Source organism: Pelobates fuscus, chromosome 10, assembly GCF_036172605.1.
Source record: "Pelobates fuscus isolate aPelFus1 chromosome 10, aPelFus1.pri, whole genome shotgun sequence".
Taxonomy (NCBI): Eukaryota; Metazoa; Chordata; class Amphibia; order Anura; family Pelobatidae; genus Pelobates; species Pelobates fuscus.
The window spans coordinates 147,592,440-147,609,731 of NC_086326.1; positions in this window are offsets into that span (position 1 = coordinate 147,592,440).

Below are 17,292 nucleotides of genomic sequence, written 5' to 3' on the forward strand. Positions count from 1 at the left end.
CATCTTAAAAACATAGCCCGCATCCGCCCCTTTCTTACACAAGATGCTACCAAGGAGCTTGGCCATGCTCAAGTAATTTCCTGCATGGATTATTGTAACCCTCTCCTCATTTGTCTTCCCAAAAGCTGTATTTCCCCACAACAGTTTGTAATGAATGCTGCCGCCAGACTGATTTTCCTCTCTAGTCGGTCCTCTCACACGTCACCCCTCTGTCGGTCCTTACATTGGCTTCCTGTATCCTATAGGAGTCAATTTAAAGTGCTAACCCATACCTATAAAGCACTGAACAATTCTAGTCCCTCTTATATCTCTTCACAGATCCATAGGCATGCCATGTCTCGGTATCTCCGCTCTGCCCATGACCTTCTCCTGTCCACTGCTAGCACCCGTACGGCCAACTCACGCTTGCAGGACTTCTCGCGGGTGGCTCCCTTCCTATGGAATAGCCTGTCTACCGTCATCCGACTCTCCCCTAGTCTTCAATCGTTTTAGAAGTGCCTTAAAACCCATCTCTTTAGAAAAAGCTTATGGCCTCCCGGAGTATCATCTACTATACATACCTGTCTCTTGCTCTCTCCTAAAGGGCAGCACTCTACTGTCTCCTCCAGCTCTGCTTCACTCCCACCTTATTAGATTCCTATTTCCTGTCCTAATGTGTTTTATACCCCACCTCCTATAGACTGTAAGCTCGTTTGAGCAGGCTCCTCTTCAACCTATCGTTCCTGTAAGTTTTCTTGTAATTGTCCTATTGATAGTTAAATCCTCCCTCTCATAATATTGTAAAGCACTATGGAATCTGTTTACGCTATATAAATGGCAATAATAATAATATACCTCTATATAAATACATACTTCAACATATACCTTTAGATAAACACATACTCCAATATATACACCTTTATATAAATGCATTCACCTGTATTTGTGTTTATATAAAATGTAAATGCCTCCATATAGAGACTTATGAGAGTGGGTCGTCCCTCTCATATTGTCATGGTGTAATACCCAAACACGCAGGAATCAGGACAGCAAGGGACAGGATAGGGAAATAATGTGTAACCAGGCCTCAGAATGGCCAGACTTAACGTAGGACAAGAAAAAGAATAGTCCGTAACGAGCCAAGGTCAGGGTGTGGCAAACCTAGCCACTTCAGACTACGGGAATAGTTTCCTAAAGGTTGTCCTACAAACTGCTAATATATTGTAATTACATGTATTGTGTATTCTGCCTGTAAATGTATGATTGCATGTATGTCTATGGTATTCCCATGCTAGCAGCCGAAAGCCGCTAGCATTTGAATGGTCGTTTCACGAACCGCAACTTTACCGGCTGTTCGTGAAACGAATTAGGTACTGAACGCAAGCCCACACACTTAGAGGCGTGTGGCACCAATTACCCGGTTGCAACATTGTTGCAATCGGTAATTAAGTGGATTCTTAGGTGGCCGTCGTTCGGCTACCGACCACGCGGCCGTCGGCCATCTTGAATCCTTAGTCTCCCCCAGCGGTGTTTGGTCGCCGAGTGCATGGAACCAAAAACGGCTACTCGACGGCACGAACACCGCTGTACTTCCAGGCGGTTCGGGAGCTCCGGTCTTCTTCTATTAGGAGACCCATTGACATTCGGTACTTTTTATACGAACTAAATAGATAAGTGTATTTCATATGGCGTTCGGTTAGTTTAGCTGGGATCTGAGCGGTATTTCCACGAAACGTACCCGCAGACCCCAGCTATCTACCGAACGGTTGTTCGTGTCAAACAAACGAATATTGTTCAAGTTATAGATTTTAAGGTAAAATGCCGGTTCTGCTGCACGATGAGATAATCCACTTAACAGTATATTTCAGTGGGAGTATCTCTCTCGTGCAGCGGTGCCTGATGGGAGAAATGTATTAACGGTTAAGTCCCCCATGTAGTCCCTTACTGTATCACCCCTGCTTTGTCAGTAAGGAAACCCCTTGCATGGGGACTTGCATAAATACTGGAAGTTCTGAATAAAGCTGCTAGTTGACTCCCAGACTGTGTTTCGTCCGGTTATTGGGAGGATTGGGGATATTGCCTTACTTTATTACCCTCATTATTTTTAGGGTGAGGGGGGTAGGTAGGGGGATAATTTGTATTGGGGGGAGGGGGTGACTAGGGGTTTGGGGACCCCTAGTCACCTGGGGGGGGACACATTTTTTTTAGAGCCCCCACCCGCCGCACAGGGGTGGGGGCCAGGGGGGAGGACACTGGGGTCCCACCCATCGCTGAGGGGTGTGGGGGCCAGGGGGGAGGGCACTAGGCCCCCCCTTATTACAATTTAGGGCCCCCACCCGCCGCTCAGTGGTGGGGGCCAGGGGGGGAGGACACTAGATCCCCCCCTTAGTATTTAGGGCCCCAACCCGCCGCTCAGGGGTGGGGGCCAGGGGGGAGGACATAAGGTCCCCCCCTTATTTTAGTTTAGGGACCCCACCCACCGCTCAGGGGTGGAGGCCAGAGGGGAGGACATTAGGTCCCCCCTTATTCCAATTTAGGGCCCCCACCCGCCGCTCAGGGGTGGGGGCCAGGGGGGAGGACATTAGGTCCCCCCCTTATTAGTATTTAGGGCCCCCACCCGCCGCTCAGGGGTGGGGGCCGGGGGGGCAATAGTTTAGTTTAAAAGCCCCCACTCGCGCATCGCGGGTGGGGGCTCGGGAGGGGGGACCCTATTTTTTTTTTTTTTTTTAAACAGTGGACAGCCACAGGCTGCTCACTGTTTACTAGACATGCCCCTACTCGCGGTACAGCGAGTAGGGGCAAAATTTACCAATACTAAGTAATTTTTACTTAGTATTAGTAAGTTTGGCTGAAAGACCAATTTAGGTCTTTCAGCCTTTTGGTAGATAACTCCCTAATACCGTGGGAATTAGGGAGTTATCTACTAAGCGGCTGCAATAGAAGTCCCGAGGTGCCGAAATTCCGAAGTGTCGAAGTTTCCGAAGTCTTGAAGTGCCGAATTGCGAAAATCCCGAATTTCGGAATGCCGAACCGAACCGAAAATTTTCCCCATGCACATGCCTAATTGAGAATGCTTTCCTGTGGACTGGCTGAATGCATGCGCGGCTCTTGCCGCGCATGCACATTCAGCTGATGACAGAGAAGAGGGAGGAGAGTCTCCAGCGCCGAGGGAGCCAGGTGCTGGAAAAGAAGTAAGTGATTACCCCTTCCTCCCCCCTCAGCACCACGGGAGTGGGACCCTGAGGGCGGGGGCACCCTCAGGGCACTATAGTGCCAGGAAAACGAGTATGTTTTCCTGGCACTATAATGGTCCTTTAACAGAGCAGGAGATAAGACATTTTAAATGAAACATATTTTGCAATTAAGGAAGTGTAAATATTAGATCACACTTTACAGGAAGCATTTAAGAAGGATGTGCAAGTCACATGCAGGGAAATGTGACTAGAGCTGCATATACAAAGCAATTTAACGCCTAAATGGCCGAAAATTGAGCAGTGAGACTACAGGGGCATGATCTATACACCAAAACTGCTTCATTAACCCCTTAAGGACGGCGGGCGTTTTATGCCGTCCTTAAGGAACCGGCTCTAAATGCCGGAGGGCGGCATAGAACGCCCAAACTGTCCTTTCTACTTACCTGGTCGCCGGCGATCCCATGCCAGCGATCGCGCTATGGGGACTCACCTGGGACCCCAGGGAATCCCCCTCCGTCCTCTTTGCCGCCCCCCCCCCCCGGCCATGTGATAGCGAGGGACTTGCGATGATCTCGCGATCACATGGACGGCATTGCCAGCAGGGGGAGTGCCAGTAATGACAGGTACTCCCCCTGCTGTCTGTAAAAAGTAAAAAAAATAAAGTTAATAACAGTTTAAAATAAAATATATACTTTGAGTATATATATATATATATATATATATATATACACACATACACTATCTAAGTGTATTTTAATATTAATATATATATAATTATATATATTAATATCAAAATACACGTACAATTATATTGATTAAATATATATATATAATTATCATTATATATATTTATATATAATATAAAAAATAAATATGTAAATGTACATAAAAAAATCAAAAATAAACAATAAATAAATAAAAAATATATATATGTGTAAATTCGTTCTAACTGTATTTTAAAATGAATATATATATTGACATCAAAATACATGTAGAACAATATTATATATATCTATATACATAAGTATATACGCATATATCACTATATCATATATATATACTGTAACGGACCGTTTTGCCCACCAGAGGTTAAAAACTGTTTAGGCGATATTCCCCTTTCCAGATGCACCGACAGCTACTGTAAGCACCAATCTCCCGAACTGGAAACACACGAACCCGGGAAACAGCCGAACAGGAAAACCATGCGAAAGGGTTACACTCCTGGCAGTCAGCATACAATCCAATTCCCCCCAATAACGAGACGACACTTCGTTTTGAGGGTTAAGCAGAAACTGAGTTTAATCACACAATCCCTGCTTTTATGGGATTCTCCCACTTTCTTTCCTCTAGCACTCCCTCTCTCATACTTGGGGACTTCAATATCCCTATCAACAAGCTCAACTGCCCTGATGCCTCCTGTCTGCTCTCTGTAACCTCCTCCTTTGGACTCGCACAGATTTATTTTTCAGCAACTCACACTGCAGGAAACACTCTTGACCTCATCTTCACCAATCTCTGTACCACCTCTGATCTCTCCACTGTTCCATTTCCTTTGTCTGACCACCATCTGCTAACATTTAACATCTGCATACCCCATACCATGACTTCACCACCATCAACTCTCCAACCTCGCAGAAACCTCACCTCCCTCGATCTCCAGCACTTCTCCACCACACTCCAAACACTCCTTTTACCCATCTCAAATCTCAACTGCCCTAACTCTGCAACCTCACTCTACAACTCCACTCTCTCCTCTCAACTTGACATCATGGCACCTCCTACAGTTAAACGCAGCAAGCGCCCCCAACTACAACCCTGGCACACTAAGCTGACCCGTTACCTCCAAAAATGATCAAGAACTGCTGAACGCTGCTGGAGAAAGTCTCACTTTGCATCTGACTTTGTCCACTATAAATTTTATGCTGCGCTCCTACAGCATGGCTTTTTCCTCTGCAAAAGTAAACTACTTCAAAACCCTCATAAGCACACTGTCCCATCAACCCAAACACCTTTTTCACACTTTTGATGCTCTTCTTCGCCCTGTGACTTCCACCACCTTGTCCGCCACAAACTTTGCATCTCATTTCACTGAGAAGATCTCTACAATCAGGAAAGAGATCTCTAATCTCTCTCCTACCCCTATCATTACATCACCCAACCCCACTCCCCCTGCCATCCTATGCACAGTTGCACCTGCTACAGCACAAGAGGTTTCTGCTCTGCTCCGTGTCCTCCCGCCCCACCACCTGCTCCCTCGATTCTATTCCCTCGCATCTCATCCGCACTTTGTCTCCCTCTCTTGCTCTTCCTCTCGCTAGCATTTTCAATCTCTCCCTTTCCTCTGGCACATTTCTTTTCGATTCTGACCTCTTTTACTCCCCATGTCCAATCGATGGTCAAATCCTGTCGCTTTCAACTCAAGAACATAGCGCGCATCCGCCCATATCTAACGCCGGACGCGGCTAAGATACTGGTTCATGCTGTTGTTCTCTCTTGCCTCGACTACTGCAATCCCCTTCTCACCGGTCTTACATGTTCCCAGCTTGCACCGCTGCAATCTATAATGAATGCAGCTGCGAGGCTTATTTTCCTGTCCGGTCGCACCTCCCACGCCTCCACGCTCTGTCAGTCCCTGCATTGGCTTCCAGTTAGATATAGGGCCCAATTCAAAATTCTGGCTCTTGCTTACAAATCCCTACATAATGCTGCTGCAACATACCTATCCTCCCTCATACACAAGTATGTCCCGTCAAGACCCCTGCGCTCAGCCCAAGACCTATGCCTATCCTCTGCCCGGATCCCCACCTCTGATGCTCGCCTTCAAGACTTCTCTAGGGCTGCACCTATTCTGTGGAACTCCCTTCCCTCCTCAATCAGACTTTCACCCAGCCTCCACTCCTTCAAAAAAATCTTTGAAAACTCACTTCTTCATTAAAGCATATCAATTAAACTGTCAGCAGGCTTCTCATCCCCCACCCCATGACTTCTTTCCTGCAACTTTCAAAAATGACCTACCAAGCATTCAATAAACCCTTCTCTAACAAACTATTTAATTCCCCTACTTTAACCCTTTGTGTCACTATACCCCACTCCCTCTAGCATGTAAGCTCATTGAGCAGGGCCCTCAACCCCTTCTGTTCCTGTACGTCCAGTGGTCTGATCTCAATTATGTGTCTGTTAGTCCACCCATTGTACAGCGCTACGGAATTTGTTGGTGCTATATAAATAATAAAATAATAATAATAATAATGCAAGGGAGGCACCCACAACAATTAATACATTAACCAATGCAGTACAAGGTACAACCCACACATCTCCTCCCTCTACATTATCTGTTAACATAATTAAACTGTGCACACTTTTCCCCAAGTTTTAGATGTACCCCAAGTGCCTAGAATACACCTCTAAAAATAGCCCCTGATAGCCCTGATCTGGGTGAGCAACGTACTCAAAAATCACCCAGATCAGACCAGGGGTTCGGGAGCTATGGAGGTTTAAAGTTTTGATGGTTCGGTCTCTGTTCGTGTTATAAAAAGTCCCGAACAGCTTGCCATCCGTGGGTTTCCTTGTGTTCGTTAGAATCCCCATGTTAGCATTAGTCTTTCTACCAAACGGCGGCTCGTTCGGTAGTTTCAGCACGAATCCGCGGAAGTCTGGAGGTCTCAGCGGTGTTTGCCTAGTCGAGTGTCCGATTTTAGTTCCAGACACTCGATGGCAAAACACCGCTGTTCGGGAGTTTAAGATGGCCGCCGGCCCACGAACAAAGGCCACCCAGCATTCGTCAATTAAGCTGCGGTTAACTGCAGCTGCTAGTTGGTCAATTGACGGCACACTCCAGTTCCCAGGTGGTCCCTAGATCGGTACTTTGTTCGGTAGATTGAATCTACCGAACACCCCGGCAGAAAGGCACGAATAAGCCTTTCTGCAGGGAAAATAAAGGTTTGAACTGCAGGGCCAAAGTCTAAAGGGAGCAGGCGAGCAACCAGGCTTCTCCAGTGCACAGTGGCGAGGTTGGTTTCGCAACATATACATATGTATATATACACACACATTTTTTTTTGCCTAGATTAGGTGTTTTTGAAAAAACTTTAAAAAACTAATAAAATCTGTCAACATTGAAGTTGCTGTTTAGTAGATAGGAGAGTGCGCTGGATCTTGTGTATTGTTTATTGTATAATATGGCCCCCAGCAGCACCCCATTTAAGCATGTTCAGGTGAGTGCAACCATCCCCCATGTTTCATAGATATAATAATTATATGTATATATTTATGTAAGACAATTTGATAATTAGGTCATTCAATTAATTACAATTAGCGGGACCTGCCTGACAACCCAGGCCAAAAGTCCAGGGAATTTAATTTGCTAGCACTATCTTTAACCCTGTAACTTTCCAAGACACCATAAAACCTGTACATGGGGGGTACTGTTTTACTCAGAAGACTTTGCTGAACACAAATATTAGTGTTTCAAACCAGTAAAATGTATTCCAACGACGATATTGTCAGTGAAAGTGACATTTTTGCATTTTTCACACCCAAATGGCACTTGCACGGACAATATAATTGTTGTGATACGTTTTACTGTTTTGAAACAATAATATTTGTTTTCAGCGAAGCCGAGTATAACCGTACCCCTCATGTACAGGTTTTATGGTGTTTTCAAAAGTTACAGAGTCAAATATAAGGCTTGCGTTTCAGTGTTTTCACATTGAAATTCGCCATGTTGGTTATGTTGCCTTTGAGACCTTACAGTAGCCCAGGAATGAAAATTACCCCCATGATGGCATACCATTTGCAAAAGTAGACAACCCAAGGTATTGAAAATGGGTCTGTCCAGTCTTTTTTAGTAGCCACTTAGTCACAAACACTGGCCAAAATTGGCATTCAAATTAGTTTTTTTCAAACAAATATTAACACTAACTTTGACCAGTGTTTGTGACCAAGTGGCTACTAAAAAAGACTGGACATACCCCATTTGCAATTCCTTGGGTTGTCTACTTTTGCAAATGGTATGCCATCAAGGGGGTAATTCTCATTCCTGGGCTACCATACGGTCTCAGAGGCAACGTAACCAATCTGGCGAATTTCAATGTGAAAAAAATGAAAAATGTAACATGCTATATTTCACCCTGTAACTTCCCAAAACACCATAAAACCTGTACATAGGGGGTACTGTTTTACACGTGAGACATCGCTTAATACAAATATGTGTATTTTATTGCAGTAAAAGCAAACAGTATTATGACATTCACAGTTCGAATGTCACGTAGAAATATTTTTTTTTAAAGAAATTCTTATTTTTTTCCCATTTTGTTAAATATTTTATTTATATTAAATTATGTTTCATACCTAAATATGTGATGTTAAATGAAAGCCCTGTTTCCCCTGAATAAAATGATATATAATAAGGGGGGGTGCATTTAATATGAAAGAGGCGAATTACGCCTGAACAGACATATAGCGCAAATTCAAGTTTTTGTTTACGTTTTGTTTTGATCACAATGTGTACATTTGGCTCAGTCCTTAACCCTTTAAGACCGGAGGGCGTACTATTATGCCCTATTTTAAGCGGCTCTAAACGCCGCCGGGCGTAATAGTTCGCCCTCCATTTTTTTTTCTTACCCTCCTGGGGGCCCCCCGGCCATGTGAGAGTGAGGTCCTTGCGAGGACCTCACAATCACATGGCTGGGTTAGCTGGCCAAGGAATTCCCAGCAGGGGGACTGTATGTAATGACAGTCCCCCCCCTGCTGGCTGGAAATAAAATAAAATTAATTAAAATAAGTGTAAAAAAAATATATATATATTTAGATCATATATATATATATATATATTTATATATTATTTGTGTAAGGGGCAAATAGCCGTATATGGAGTAAGGATCCAGCATAAGCGTAGGATAGTATAAAGGGAGCAAGTCGGCTGGGGTGTGCCGAGACCGATGATACGGTAGGCCTGTAAATAAAGAGGGCAAAAATGAATAATCAAAGATTTAATACAGTCAACAAAAATATACAAATTAACCAGACATTTCCTTAAATGCATTACAGTATTTAATTCCTGGAAGGATTTTGAAGGTAGGAATCTAGGAGCGAAAATGGACACCATTTGTTGTGGTTAGGATAGTATGTTATCTCTACTGTTGGTGCGTGTTGACTCGTTTCAGAATGTGGTAGAGCCAATAGGTAATGATATATGTGTTTACGTATGGGGGATCGTTGAAGACAATGATCTGTGTGAGTGGTGGTGATGGTAGTGGATTCTCTGGCCTGAGAAAGGCATAAAAGGCAATGTGCATGGCTGGTAATGGCCGACTTGGTAGTATAATTGAATGGTTGTAGATCTAATAGGTCCGATAAGGATGGAAAAGTTGGATGGCTATTGGTAATCTCTGAGAGGAAAGTGGGGGAATGGATTCCTGAAAACCTCTGAGTATATTCTTGTCTGGTATGATAGCATGAAGTTATGGTAGTTTTGGCCATAGGCTATCCTGTGTTGTTGAATGCCTGTAAAATATATAATTAATGGTGTGTGAGATAGTTTAAGGTGGCAAAAAGAAGCAAAACCTAGGAGAAATGTTATGACACAGGTTGAGCTATGTTGTGTTCCAATGAGATTCTTTAAGCCAGGTGAAAAGCTGTGTTATGCGTTCCACAAGTATGGGACAAAATTGCTAGGTGGGATAGTGCATGCTATGCTGCATGAGTATGTCTAATCCATGATTTTGGATCTGGAACGAAAGAGTGTCCGTGACTGTATGGGCGGCTGTAGGAAGCGGATGATGAACATGCCTGGAATATAAATAAGACAATTGTCGGCAGGGATGTATACCCCCGCCTGGTACATGAAAGTAAAAGAAATGTGATAAGTTGCCAACCAAGTGAGTTCCCCAGAAATATCATGACCTTATGGATGAGTAGTGGCGTTTGTTGATGATATGACATGTGCTTAGTTGTCTGAGTAACAAAGGATTGATGACCCTGACCATGATTTACCCCATGCCACAGCAGCTGCTACAATGGGGTAGATCCCCCAAAGGGGCTGAGGTGGTGGAAAAATTTCCAAACCTGGATGCCATGGCCAACAGCTCCAAAGCAATCGTTCCCGGTAGATCGCTGCCAAACCCGTGGTAGACGTCGCGTCTGACCATCTGGTTGGAGAAGTGTCAGACAATCCTGGAAGGAACATGCTTTTACCATGCCAAGTGGTTAAGAAAGTCCCCCCCAGGTGCAGGTCTGCTGTTGCTGGGGTGTCTAGGGACATCCTCTGATCGTCATGTTAGAAGTGTGGAAAAAAGGGGAAAGTACTCTGGATGTGAAAGCGTGGTCTTGTGGTATGATTGGCATGGCAAAATTAAGGAACCTGGTAGGGATTGTAGTTCCTTGCAGTTGTAAGTACTAAGCAGGAGGTAGTGATTGATGTAGTTGAGAATGTTCCCCATTTGTCTTGTGGTAACTTGCGTGTATGGATGCCGACTCAAGTTGTATGCCCAGTAATGTGATGATAGTGTCTGGGCCTTCTGTTTCTTATGGGGTACTGGGACGCCCAAGTGGTCAACCAGAGTAAGCTGCCGTGAGGCTTCTAGTGAAAAATATGTTATCTTTGATCAACAAGAAGTCTTCTAGATAGTGTATAACTAAGGCCTCTGGATATGTTATCATAACCAGCACAGAGTATCTGCGAATATCGATAGTAGGCTAATCTGTAGCCCGAAAGTTGAGCGGGGAAAGGATTGCCCATTTTATGCCATGTAAGTGCCAGTGTGTAGGGTAGATGGTAGCCGTTTACTGCGTTGATGATATTGGTCTTACTTAACCAAGCTTCAACCCATGTTTGAGTGATAGCTGTAAAGGTAGATCAATGGTGTTGTATAGTAAGGAAACTCCTCTGAGGGTATGAGGGAGTTGAGACTTGGTGTAGCGGAGGTGTGTGGTGCCAATAAGTCTAAGGTTAGTCTTTGTTTAAGGGAAGATTCCTTGTGACAATACCAATGTGTTTATGTTTGGTGCCATGCTGTAAATGGTGGAGATTGGAAGACCCCTCTACAAATCTTGGCTATGAGTGTGTTTACAGCCAATGGTTATGTTGTGCTGACTGTAAGTGAGGGCATGCTATATTCCTTTAACCCCTTAAGGACACATGACATGTCTGACACGTCATGATTCCCTTTTATTCCAGAAGTTTGGTCCTTAAGGGGTTAAAGGTTTTATTTATGATACCTGTATGGGAGCCCTTTGAAGCTCCAGAGCTTTAGTAAATTTACTACAAGTCTGGAAGGGTGATGAGTCAGGAGTGTTGAAAATGCATTGGTGTGTACAGATGGTGAGTACGTTATTTGTAAGTTGTATTGGGACACATGGTTTGTCATGTGCCCTGAACCATTTGAACATATTAGATCATATATATGTATTAAGGCAGTTTGGCAACAGTCTATATGCAATGCAACTACTCATATCAATTGTCTCTGGTAGTTCAGAGGTGCTGGTACCTGGAGCCTGAGAGTGCTCGTCCATTTGTTTGGGACAAAATCCCTTCTGTATGGGTACCTGCACAAATAAACATCTCTACATATTCCAAATGTCAACCCAACCAAGGGATGGTCAGCTCCTGATTTACCTGGAATCCCTGGATCTGACCATCACAGATACATCATCATACATATATATGCCTGGCTTCCCCAATGTGCTGGGATCATACGTGCAGGGTTAACGTCTTGTGTGTCATAAGAATTGATTGTACCAGGTAACAGAGTTTTGGTTGGTGCTGGTTGTACAGTAGCATGAGGCCCAGCCTTGTGAGGGCTGTGGTGACCGACTCGAGATTGCCAGTCTGTCATAAATGTTTTGGCTCATGAGTTTATGAGTAAGGCTAGCATGGCCTGGGTGTCACTTGAGTTGGTGTAGCTGGACCTTCCCCTGCCTCCATGTTGTCCGTTGATGTATGGAGGAGTTTGAATAACTGCTTTCCTTGCTGTAGCAGGGTAGGGAATTTGTCACCTCCTTAGGTCGGTGGTAATATGTGGGATCGTCCAGGATCTGATTGCTGCTGTACTAGCAACATCTCCTCTGCTTGAAGGTTTATCAATTCTAGCCGGGGTGCTAGGAAGAGGTGATTCTTCACCATCTTTTTAAGAAATACTTAAACAACAATAAAGATTGCAATTATTATTTGTACCCGGGGGTCTTGTACTGGCTTGCTAGCTAAGCCGTAAGGCGAAACGATTAGTCTTGGTGTTTTTTGGTGACTGGTGAGGCCCTGCTAGTTGCCAAGTGGCTTGAGAGGCTCTATCTATGCTTGGCGCGAGGGGATTTTGTGTGGCCACCGAACGTTGTGGCAGGATGTTGGCCTCTCGGTGACAGTACCCAGAAAATAGGAAGGGGAGTGACAAGTGAGGCCCTCTCTATGATACAATGCGAGGTGGCTAGCTCACGAGTGGCCCCAGGGGTGTATGCCTCCGAGTGTGAGGCGGGGTGTTGGCCTTGCGGGACCACTAACCGAAGCATAATGCAGAGAACACATATACTGTACATATTAAGATAAGCTTGGTCTATGCCATATTTCCTATTGGGCCCTAGAACCCTAATTGCCAGTACACTATTACTATTCCAGGGAAGGTAAGAGATGGATAACTACGTGAGCAGGTGTATGTACCTGTTAGTATGGTATTGAACCTGACAATCCGTATAGGTTTTTTAGTAGTAACTGTAACCTGAATGGATAAAACCGTATGGCATAAGGAAATATGGCATAGACCAAGCTTATCTTAATATGTACAGTATATGTGAAAAGTAAAGTGCCGTGATGTGTAAATATTAAACATCATAGCCATGCTGGTTAAATATGTATCAATCTTAACCCATTAAGTGCCGTATGTACAAGTGAAAAAGTGATCTGTCCCCACCTTGTATGTTGTATGTCCCCTTGCTAGGCTTGTGTGAGCAGCGCGCTGTGAAAAATGTATGTGAACTATATTACCAATTACGTATATACAGATGCGTCTGCTACTGTGTAATAATATATGTATTTATACCAGATGTTTGATATACTAATTGCTATGTGAATTGTTGTATGTCTTATTGAATGGTAGGGGTCAGTGAACATGGTGTTGCAAAATGCAAGTGCACTGGAGATCTGCCGATTGCCCTATAGGTGGCAGTGTAGTTGGATACTGATTGGTATGTGAAATGTTGTTTGTCTGTTGACCTCTAGGTGTCAGTGTTTTGGTGTTTGTAAAACCCCATGAAAATTGGCCATGTACTTGACAGACCTGTAGGTGGCAGTGTTGATAGAACCACTGTTGGTCTTGATGTGAAATTAAAATTATTGTGAATTAAACCTGAAGTTGAGCCCGTGCTGGAGTTTAATTTACGGTTTATGGCTATGTTTAAAACAATCTTATGTGTAATTTATAGTGGCTGGTAAATTGTATATGACATGTGAAGACAGTTTTGCTGTTGACCAGTAGGGGTCAGAAATGCTGATTGTATGGTAAAAATACAATTTAATCCCTTAAGGACCAAACTTCTGGAATACAAGGGAATCATGACATGTCACACATGTCATGTGTCCTTAAGGGGTTAATCCTACCGTTTGACAGATAGGAGTCAGTATAAAAGTGAAAATGCTGGAGTTAGTTTGCTTGCTTATGAAGTGAAATAAAGTCTGAGAAGCTTGTAGTATACCGATTGACCGGTAGGGGTCAGCATGTAGGCGAAAATGCCGTGGTTCGTTGGTTTGTACATGAAATGCAATAATGTCTGAGAAGCCTGTAGTACACCAAATGACCGGTAAGGGTCAGTGTGTAGGTGAAAATGCAGTGGTTTATTGTTTTGTACATGAAAAGCACAAACGTCTAAGAAGCCTGTAGTACACCGAATGACTGATAGGGGTCAGTGTGTAGGTGAAAAATGCAGTGGTTTGTACATGAAATGCAATAATGTCTGAGAAGCCTGTAGTACACCGAATGACCGGTAGGGGTCAGTGTGTAGGCGCAAATGCAGTGGTTCGTTGATTTGTACATGAAATGCGATAATGTCTAAGAAACCTGTAGTACACCAAATGACCAATAGGGGTCAGTGTGTAGGTGAAAAATGCGGTGGTTCATTGGTTTGAACATGCAATGGTTTTAGAACAGACTTAGGCAAAATGCAGCCGTAAAGTGAGGACCTGACCCGTGCATGGTGCCGTGGTACTGATGCCTGGCATAACGGGTAGGTCGACTTACGGTTTGTGAGTCACTTGGACACCATCCACGGCGATGGATTGAAGAAAGAAGGTGGTAGGCCGGAAAAGCCTGTGGCTGGATTCCTGACACAGCTCAGCTTAGAAAACCTCATGGAGTAATCGGGTAAAATGGCGTCTGGATGACCCAGAAGTGGAAATCATTCTGATGCTGACCTCAAGCGATATGAGTCAGGTAAGGGGTGTCCCTTATATAGGGGAGTGAATTAATTTAAGCCCCTCCCACAAATACAGGCCAAACTGCCTTAATACATATATATGATCTAAGTGTGTATATATATATATATATATATATATATACATACACACATATACATACATACATACACACACACACACACACATACACTGTCTAGGTGTATTTAACTATTAATATATATATAATTATATATATATATTAATATCAAATTACACGTAGGCTGATACTGATTAAATATATATATAATTATTGTTATATATATATATATATATATATAATATAAAAAAATATGTAAATACGTTAAAAAATAAAATTAAAAATAAATAATTAAAAAATATATAGATGTGTGTTATTTCGTTCTAACTGTATTGGGATATTTATATATATATATATATATATATATATATATATATTTATATCAAACTACACGTAGAACAAAATAATATATATATATCTATATATATATCTATATACATAAATATATACGTATATATCACTATATATATACACCTATATATAAATAAAAATATTTTGAAAAATTATAGATGTGTATATATATACATATGTATACACATACGTGTATATATATATATATATATATACATATATTAATTCTACACATATATTTATGTAATATTTTTACATAATTAGGTATCCTAATTAATTACAATTAGCGTGACCTGCCTGACCACCCATGCCGAAAGTATAGGGAATTTAATTTGCTAGCACTATATTTAACCCTATAACTTTCCAAGACACCATAAAACCTGTACATGGGGGGTACTGTTCTACTCGGGAGACTTCGCTGAACACAAATATTAGTGTTTCAAAACAGTAAAATATATTACAACGATGATATCGCCAACCATTGATGGCATACCATTTGCAATAGTAGACAACCCAAGGTATTGCATGTATGTCCAGTCTTTTTTTGTAGCCAATTAGTCACAAACACTGGCTAAAATTGGCGTTTTTTGCATTTTTCACACACAAACAAATACTAACGCTAACTTTGGCCAGTGTTTGTGACCAAATGGCTACTAAAAAAGACTGGACATACCCCATTTGCAATACCTTGGGTTGTCTACTATTGCAAATGGCATGCCATTATGGGTGTAAATTTTATTCCTGGGTTACTATACAGTCCCAAAGGCAACGTAACCAATCTGGCAAATTTCAATTTCAAATGTAAAGTGCTATATTTGACCCTGTAACTTCCCAAAACACCATAAAACCTGTACATAGGGGGTACTGTTTTACACATGAGACTTTGCTCAATACAAATGTGTATTTTATTGCAGTAAAAGCAAACAGTATTATGACATTGACAGTTAAAATGTCATGTAGAACTAAAAAAATAACACAATTTCTTATTTTCTCCCATTTTTTTCATATTAAATTATGTTTCATAGCTAAATATCTGAAATTAAATGAAAGCCCTGTTGTTTCCCCTGAATAAAATGATATATAATAAGGGGGGGGGGGTGCATTTAATATGAAAGAGGTCAATTACGGTTGGACAGACATATAGCGCAAATGCCAGGTTTTGTTTACGTTTTGTTTTGTTCACAACGTGTACATTTGGCTCTGTCCTTAACGCCTTAATCCTCAGGGGATTGCCTTAACGACAAGTGACGGACCTCGTCCGTCACCCGTAAAAATTAACCCCAGATCGCCGCAATCGCGGGGTTAATAGTGCTCCGGTCTGCCTCTATATTAGAGGCAGACCGGGATCACCGACTCACGCTGTCCCAGCACATGTGCCCGCTCTGACAGCATGTATACTCACCTTCCGTCTCCCTGCACTTCCGGGTTCACTGTGAAGTGCAGGGAGACGGATCAGTGCTGATCCTGCCCCCTGTAAAAAAATAAATAAAGTTAAATTAAAATCCCACCCCCCTTTACCCAGTTTAATAAAAAAATTAACCCCTTCCCTGCCAATTGATCACTGACTACAGTGATCAATTGGCAGGGATTACATTTTACTATGATCTGATTTTTTTCTTTTCACCCCTGAGGGTTAATTCTTTTTTTTTTTTTTTTAACCCTCAGGGGTTAAATTTATTTTATTAATTAATTTAAATATTTTAAAATGATAAATTTAGCTAGCTGGGGAGGGTGGAAGTTAGTGGGGAATTGGGGGATTTCGTGTTAGGCTAACTAGGGGTTAACGTTAAAAAAAGTTTTAAAATAAGCTTTAAAAAGTAAAAAAAAAGTTTTAATAACGTTTAAGTAAAAAAAAAAAAAAAAACAACAACCCTTTACCCAGTCCAAATAAAAATTAACCCCTTCCCTGCCAGTCGATCACTGCCTACAGTGATCAAAATACAGATCACAGTATTATACTGTGATCGAATTTTTTTTAACCCCTGACGATTAACTTTTATTTATTTTTTAACCCTCAGGGGTTCAATTTATTTAATTAACTAATTTAAATATTGTATAAATATTGTATAATTAAATATTTTGCTAGCTGGGGTGGGTGGGAGCTGGGGTGGGTGCGAGTTATGGGAAAATGGGGAATTTACTGTTAGTGCTGCTTTCTGCTAGTTAGGGGTTAACGGTAAAAAAAAAACTTAGAAAAATGTTAAATCTGTAAAAAAAAGTTTTAAGAAAGTTTAGGAAACTTTAAAAAAAATTAATAAGCAATACAAAAAAGTTTTAAAAATTGTTTTAAAAAG